An 8,000-nucleotide genomic window follows, 5' to 3' on the forward strand; every position below is an offset into this window, starting at 1 on the left:
CATCACTGGTGTTTCTACTGCCACCATCACATACAAGATTTGCCAAGGTTTAGCTCCACAAAGCCAGGAGAACCAGAAGGATGCAGAAACTGCATCAGACTGAAGAATCACAATCTTAGTGAGGGTGTTGCAGAAGAAAGGCTGGGGGTGGAGGAAGGAGGGACACTGGGTCTGGGGTCTATGGGAAGCTGGCAGGCAGCAGGAAAGCACTAAAAACACGCTTAAAGATAAGGACTCATGACCTGGGCACATTCCTACAGAAGTCCCCCTCTTCACATGCCTTCTACCCACATGATCCTGCCCAAGGTCCCAGCACTGAAAGCTGACAGGTGAAATACTGAGGCCAGAAGCCAGGCGCCACTTCCCAGGTTTCTTCGTCCCAAAGAACTTTGCAACTCAACAGCCCCCAGCCCCTACCTTTTTATGAACACTGGCCACGAGGTCAGACAGTTTTCAGTCGTGATCTACACTATTTTCTGGGCCAATTCTCTTAACACTAATGACCCTTTAGCACAAATCAGAGAAGTGATAAGAGGCATCTGTGAATAAGGCATTACTCTAATGAGTAAATTCAGGTAAATCAAACCCTCTTCTCACCACGATTACCAAGACTCCCTTGTATTATTTACTTGCATCATCACAATAAACTGAGTATCACAATAAAGCAACTAACACAAGTTTTTTGGCTTCCCAGTGCAGATAAAAGTTATGCATTCACTATACGATAGTCTGAGGGTACAAAAGTATTACGTCTAAAAAAACAATGTACACACCTTAATGTACAACCTCTGCTGCTGGGAAAGACTGAAAGCAGGAGAAGGGGACGACAGAGGATGAGATGGTTGGATGGCGCCATCAACTCATTGGACATGAGTTTGAGAAAGTTCTGGGAGTTGGTGATGGACAGGGAGGCTTGGCGTGCTGCAGTCCACGGGGTCACAAAGAATCAGACACAGCTGAGCGACTGAACGCACCTAATTTAAAAATATTTTATTGCTGAAAAATGCTAACAAACATCCAAGGCTTCAGCAAATTGTAATCTCTTTGCTAGTGGAGGTTTGCAGTATTGACAGAATTACCAAAATGTGATGCAGACACACAAAGTGAACAACTGCTGTTGAAAAATGACATCGACAGACATAGGATTGCCACAAACCTTCAATCTGTAATAATCACAGTATAAGCAAAGCACAACAGAGCCAAGTACAATAAAATGACGGAGGCCTGTTGAGAAATGGAGTGTTTCCTGCCAGATTAGTAAACAGGGACATCACCATCATTAGCAATTCAACTGCAGCCCTCTATCGTGAGCCTGAGCCGGGCAGCCCCAAGGGAACTCAGGAAGGAGAATGCCTGCCATCCAGCCTCCCTCAGACTACACAGCCTCTTCCTACAGTGAGAGTAAGCCCTGATGAACTGAGGATATTCATTCACAGGATACTGGCCTGATAGCTGAGGTGTATATCAAAGGAATGATTTCAGCTAGCCCAGCCTCTCACATCTTCCACATACAGAAAATGGATAAATTCCTTAACTTGGGTTATCTGGGTTTCTTTAAATAATAATAACCTTTTGATGTTCAGACTACCTGCCTTTTGTTGCAAAATTTCTATATAACCTGGCTCCCCTTATCTCCTTGGAGCAATTTTCTCAGGATTACTTCAGAAGATGTCTTCTGGGCTTAAAATTCCTCAAAATTCCCACTGAATAACACTCAACTTTAAGTTGCAAATATTTTTTAAGTCGACACTATAATCGAAAGGTTCAGAAAAATAGACACTATCTCTTGTTTTTGGCAAAGACATAAAAGACTTGCTGCCTGCCCAGAGACTGGATTCAAAGCATTTATCTCCCTTGCTTTAGAAGGGAGGGCCCATTCAGTTTCCCAGCTCTGATTCTGAGGCCTAAGTAAGTACTAATATTCCACACAGCACAGTGAAAGTCGCTCAGTCGTGCCCGACTCTTTGCAACTCCATGGGCTACACAGTCCATGGAATTCTCCAGGCCAGAATACTGGAGTGGGTAGCCGTTCCCTTCTCCAGGGGATCTCCCCAACCCAGGGATTGAAGGCAGGTCTCCCACACTGCAGGCGGATTCTGCAGTAATATTCCACATGTGCCTCTGAAAAACTACAAAAGAGGTCTTCTAAGTTCACTTCCTTTTGAAGACCCTGTTATATACAGTGCCCAAGATGGTGTGAACCTTTTTGGTCAGAGCCTGGAGGGTCAATTCATGCCCACTCCCCTTGCTTCTAAACTGCTGGGTTTTAATTGCTGACTCCCATTTTACGGCCAAGTCAATTAGTAGCCTTGTTCAAGTGAGAGGAGGTTGGAGGCCTAGAATACAGCTTTCAATTCAGCATGAGAAAAACAGGAAGCCTCTCCTGTCAGCAACTTCCCTCATGTGATAACTATGCCACAAGTCTGAGAGATGGATTTTGTAGTTCTGTAGGGTGTCCCTGGATGCTTCAGCAAGCACCTGAATCCCTACCTGACCAAGGACTGGCAGCGTGACATAGTAGGAAAGGGGAATTTTAAAAGGTGACTATTTCACTCCTCATTCAATTTAGTGAGCATTATTGCTCACTTCAGTATCTGAAGAGCTTAATAACTAAGAAGCTTAATAACTAACTCCTTCTGGAGTGGGTTGCTATTTCCTTCTCCACGCATCTTCCCGACCCAGGGATCAAACTCGGGTCTCCTGCACTGCGGGCAGACGCTTTACCGTCTGAGCCACTGCTGAAGTATGAGTTGAAAGGATGCTGGGTCAAAAGCCCAAGAGGCTGCTAGGTTACTGGTTTACTCCAGGCACTCTAAACCAGCTGGATAAAATGTAAAACAGTCTGAACTTATTTACATATGAAATGCAAACATGAACTTACCCTCAGGCCTCCAGATCACACTATTGGTTTACTGGTGACCAAACCCAAATATACCAGGAAACAAAAACAAAAAAGCCTTAGGGTGCTCAATGAAGCTTTTATAAAAATTCAGAATGTCCACCTCTTTTTTTTATTTCACGGTATCTCAAAAAAATACCATTCATCCAACAAAGCAAAATATTTGCTTTGGAGGAGCTCAAATTTCAAATACCTGTCTGAAAACTCCTTCAGAATCTCTGTGAAGAGAGCACTGCCCATTACCCCATTTCAAGGGTGAGGAATGTTTCCAGCCAGGAAAGGAGGGCCTGCTGTTGGGTGACAAAGGCACAGGCCTAGAAGGTTCCATGGGATCTTTGGCTCATACCCCAGCCCTGCCTCTCATCTGGGCCCAGTTTCCCTTAAGGGAGGTTATTTCTGTTCTTCAAAAGACCAACCAGCCCTGGTGTTTATCATAGACTGTGTTTAGGGAAACACTATTTTTTCTTCCTATCAAAGTCTTAAATTCTCTACCAGTGGGAAACTTGTGGAGGTAGCAAGGGTAAATGAAAGCAGAAAATTTCCTAAAACTCTTGGCCTACTTAACTGCCCTGACAGTTAGGAAACCGCTGGGTGTTGTCTCAGGGGCCTCCAAAGAGCTCCCAGTCTTTTATGCCTCAGCACAGAAAAGAATTCAGCGAGAGGCAGAGTCACAGATGAGATTTACTAGAACAAGATGCTTATAAGGTTTACAAGCAGGCAGGCAAGTGTTGCACTGCCCTTTGAGTACTCAGTGGGTTACATTTTTATAATCAGAGAAAGAGAGGGGTGGGGGAGAAGATCTTTGTCTTTCTTGAGTAGTATCATACTTCCATGATCAGTTCTTCCCCCAGGTAGAGCAGGTAAGTTTTCTTGTCCCTATTTGATCAGGCCAGGACTGTCACAGCACTTTGGAAAAGTTATTCAGGTCTTAGTACAATGTGGGTCTTTCATTTTGAAAAGTCACCTTCCTATAAATGACTGTTTTTGTGTGCACAGACCACGTCCTGAGGGTCATTAATTTGTTGATGCCACTGGGTAGGTTGTAGGCCTTACTCTCTACTATTGTTTTATTGCTGGAGGGGCACTGTGCAATGAACATGTCTTAGGGGTCAAAGAGTATGTTTTGGGGATCGTTAACTCACTGGGCTCACTGGGTAGGAGGTAGGTCTCATGTCACCACTGCTTTATTGTCTGGGGGCACGTCTGGTGCTTCTGTTGCATGGTTTTGTTGCTAAGCAGGTTAGATTTGATTTTATTGTTAAGCCAACCAATCTGGCTTTGATGCTAAGTCACTTGTTTTGCTTTATGAGTCAAGCAAGCGCACATGGTCTCAGAATCGTCCCATTATTTTTTTGAGTGAGCATTAATCTTACTGTAGTCTCCCAAAGCCCCCTGAAGTTCCCTCTCTAACTACAATTCCCTAACCGGGTTTCTAAGCTAGCTATTTACTTATCCTTGGGCTTGCTTGCGTGTGTGCTCAGTCCGACTCTTTTCGATCCCATGGATCGCAGGCCACCAGGCTCCTCTGTCCATGGAATTTTCCAGGCAGGAATAGTGAAGTGAGTTGCCATTTCCTGCTCCAGGGGATATCCTACTCTATCCCTATTAGTTATCATGTTTGGAGGGTGGGGGGACCGTTTACAAAGAAAGCATGATTAACTGGCCATTTCAAATATTTCCAAAGAGATTTAGAAAATTGATAACAATTTTTAAAAAATGTGGCCCAGAAATCTAATCTCCAGTGATTCTTAATATTATGGGGCTCCTGGAGAGCCCAATAAACACTAACAAACCCTACCAATGAATAAGTACACAAGGGGAAAAGCTCTTCGGGTTAGTAGAAATATGTTGTAAACACACATTGCTCAATGCTCAAATGGCCTGTCTTTTTTTTTTTTTTTGGCCTGTCTTAAGATGTCATTTACAGAGAATGATGTTGCTGATCTGACTGGAAGTTTGCTTTCCCCACCACCACTCTGGATTTATCCTCCCTTGGGTGCTGTGCTGGTTTCTCCATTTATGCACAAACCTTGCCAAGTTCTCAGCAATTCCCTCAACTGGCTTTTACTGTACAGGATCCCTGGAGGTTCAATTCTGTTTTCTGGAGTCAAACAAATACAAAACAAGTTGGTGAGAAGTTTCAGCTATTTCACTTCCTCCAGAAAAAAAGAAGTTTGTGGAAGATTCAATATAAAAGGGACAGCTGTTGTGGTTTTTTTTTAAAATTTCTCCCCACAGGATCAGTAAATTTCAGAGTTGGAAAAAATTGTACATCACTCAATCATTCCTCTTCGATAATCAAAATATCTTCTTCTCATTTCTTAAGAATTTAAGACACAAATGGCCAATTAACACTTATGCAGCGTTACCTGGAAAGCCCACAAACTGAAAGTAGTAGGTAGGAAGGGGGGGAATCTGTTCTACAATTAGCAAAGAGCATGAAACTCCTTTCAGCTTTCCCAGCGCCGCCATATTCATGTTTTGGGCACTGATTATCCTTCAAGAACTTCTGTGCCATTAAATCTCCTATCATTCAATCGGACTTTGGGTTTCACCCTAGGTATAAGAGGTGTTGTAGAACACTGAAACCTCTAAAGGGTAAGTGCTGTGGACAATACAACCTCCATGCATATGGAGGAAGGCAAACCCCGTAAACAGCCATAACTGATCGGGTCAAATGAGATAAGAGAAAGCAGCTGGGTGCTTCTTTTCCCTCAGAAGAAGAAATTTTTTTTAAAATCTAGGATAATTGGCACCTGGCTGCCTACGCCCCCATCTCTGTCTCCTACAAACATTTCCGAAGCAAAGTTTCCAGAATCCCAACAGATTAGAGTTCTAGGCGTTGTCATCTCTTTTCCAGGCTGTCACAACAGCCTCCTCAGTCTCCCCATACCAGTGTTCCCCCTACCGCAATCCAGCCGACGCTACAGGGGCTCCCACCCACAAACCCTCAGCTGAGCACTCACGAGTTTTTCCAAACGGGCCCAAACCTAACTTTCCAAACTTCTCCGCCCCCAAAACTGCCCTAGCACTCAATCCAGTAAGTCTTTACTTCCAGCTCAAGGTCTCTTTCCCAGAGGTCCCCTTTCCCTCCCCCTACTCTTCCAACCCCCACAGCTGCCAGAGATTAGCTCCATCCCTTGGGGCTCCGCTCAGATTTCACTCCCCCCAACGGATCTATTCACATTTCTGTCAACCGCACTCAACTGGATTGAAACATCTTTTCTGAACACCTCTGGTCCCAGCTCCCGCCCCGCCTCGCGCGCGCACTCAGCAGGGTCGGTTCTGCGCATGGAGTGGGTCGCCCGCAGTGATCTAGAAATCGCAGCTCAAGGCGAAGAGACACGGACGCCTCCCGCAAACGTCCCTCGAGACCGGGTGTGGCGAGCCTAGCTCTCAGTCAGCCGACTCCTCGCTACGCGGAGCCTCTAAGTCCTCGGCCCAGAGGCCCGGCGGGCAGTGCGGGATCTTCCCAGCCTCAGCCAGCGGCGCTGCGACGGGACCCGGAGGAGCAGCCGCGAAGCGCTGGGGTGTGTATCAGGCCGGCTCCTACAGCTCCGCCGGCTCCCGGCCTCTCCCCCAGCTCTGCTCGATTCCCGGCCCGAGTCCGCCCATCGCGCCCGGGAGCCCGTCGCTCTCCCGGCGCCCTCTGGGGAGCTCGCAAAAGCCCCGAAGAGCTCTGCCCGCGCCTAACCCCCTCCCTGGTCCCAGCTTGGCTGGGCCCAGGTCCACCGCGGGCCTCACCTCTCCTCTCTACGAATCCGCTGAGCACTGGTTCGGCCGGGACCCGCTGGAACCTGACGAGACCGCACAAGTGGCGCCGCACCTGCCAAGGAGCGAGTGAGACTAGGCTCGCCTGACGTCAAGGCCTCCCCGAGCGCCGCGAGCGCGGAGTCACCTGATCACCCTGGCAACGCGCGCGGGGCGGGGCGTGGCGGGGAGAGGCGTCACAGCGCGAGCCCCGCCCCTAGCAGCGAGGTCTGGAGGCGCCACCCGGGGCGCTCCCGAGCGGTTTACGGAAACTCGAGGTCAGGGTCCGGCCGTCCGCATCCAGCCTCTCTGCTCTGGCCTTCAAGTAGGCATGGATAAGTGGGCATGGATACCTGAGACTCCAAAAGGCTGGATCAGTGCTCCGAGACTCCAGACGTTATCCCCTCGTCGTCAGGGCAAGTGCCTGGCGTCAGGGCCTGTGTCCTCACCGAACCCGTAAGGGATTCAGTGCAAAGCTTGCTGCAGGCTTCGCTTGTGGGCCGCTTCTCTCTGCGTCTTCTCCTTCTAGATCCAGCTAGGTTCGAGGGTTTGCTTCGAAAACTGTACATGAGAGGACTGGGGCTGAGGCTGATAACTGGATTGCTCACTGGCAACTTTACCCATAAGCCTCACAGCAAGTAGTGCAGCCTTTGCTGGAGAATGTAATAATAAGACTTCATTCACTCAGGATGAAGAACAGGCTGTAGGCCAGCCCAGTCCTCCTGTCCTGCAGCCCTCCTTCTCAGCCAACGGAAAGAGAAAGCATTGAAACACCCAGAACAAAGCTTAGCACAAGCCTGAAAGTCCTAGTTGAAGTCCGATTTGTTTTCAGTCCGATTTGATTTTCCCTTCAGTTTCCTCCCCTAGCTCATTATGATGGTATGCCTACATCTCTGTGACTTTCCACTCACTAGACATAGACAGTCAGTTTCAAAATGAAAATGTAAGATCCTGTGGAGGTCCTGGTTTGAGAGCCACTGCTTATTCTGTCCCTTTACTTCTTTCTGAGTTCCATTTAAGTTTTACTCTCCTACTCCCTGCACCATTATAGAAGTTTCATGTATGTTGTCCTTCCCTCTAACAGTATGTATAGGATTTTAAACCAAAAAGTTATTTTATAAATAACTAGTGAGCTTCTTTCGGAGAAGGCTATGGCACCCCACTCCAGTACTCTTGCCTGGAAAATCCCATGGATGGAGGACCCTGGTGGGCTGCAGTCCATGGGGTTGCGAAGAGTCGGACTCAACTGAGTGACTTCACTTTCGCTTTTCACTTTCATGCATTGGAGAAAGAAATGGCAACCCACTCCAGTGTTCTTGCCTGGAGAATCCCAGGGATGGGGGAGGCTGGT

General features: G+C 47.5%; 1 protein-coding gene across 2 annotated transcripts in view; it reads right to left on the reverse strand.

Moving 5' to 3' along the window:
* CYSTM1 (cysteine rich transmembrane module containing 1) overlaps positions 1 to 6,792 on the reverse strand; it is a 70,142-nt gene extending 63,350 nt beyond the window's left edge. Inside the window, exon 1 of one of the 2 annotated variants that reach the window (XM_018050291.1) lies at positions 6,644 to 6,788. The gene's annotated coding sequence lies outside the window, so the exon portion shown is untranslated. Of the gene's footprint in view, positions 1 to 6,643 lie in introns of both variants that reach the window. The other variant, XM_005683029.3, reaches the window with a different exon arrangement.

This window comes from Capra hircus, chromosome 7 (genome assembly GCF_001704415.2).
Source record: "Capra hircus breed San Clemente chromosome 7, ASM170441v1, whole genome shotgun sequence".
NCBI lineage: Eukaryota > Metazoa > Chordata > Mammalia > Artiodactyla > Bovidae > Capra > Capra hircus.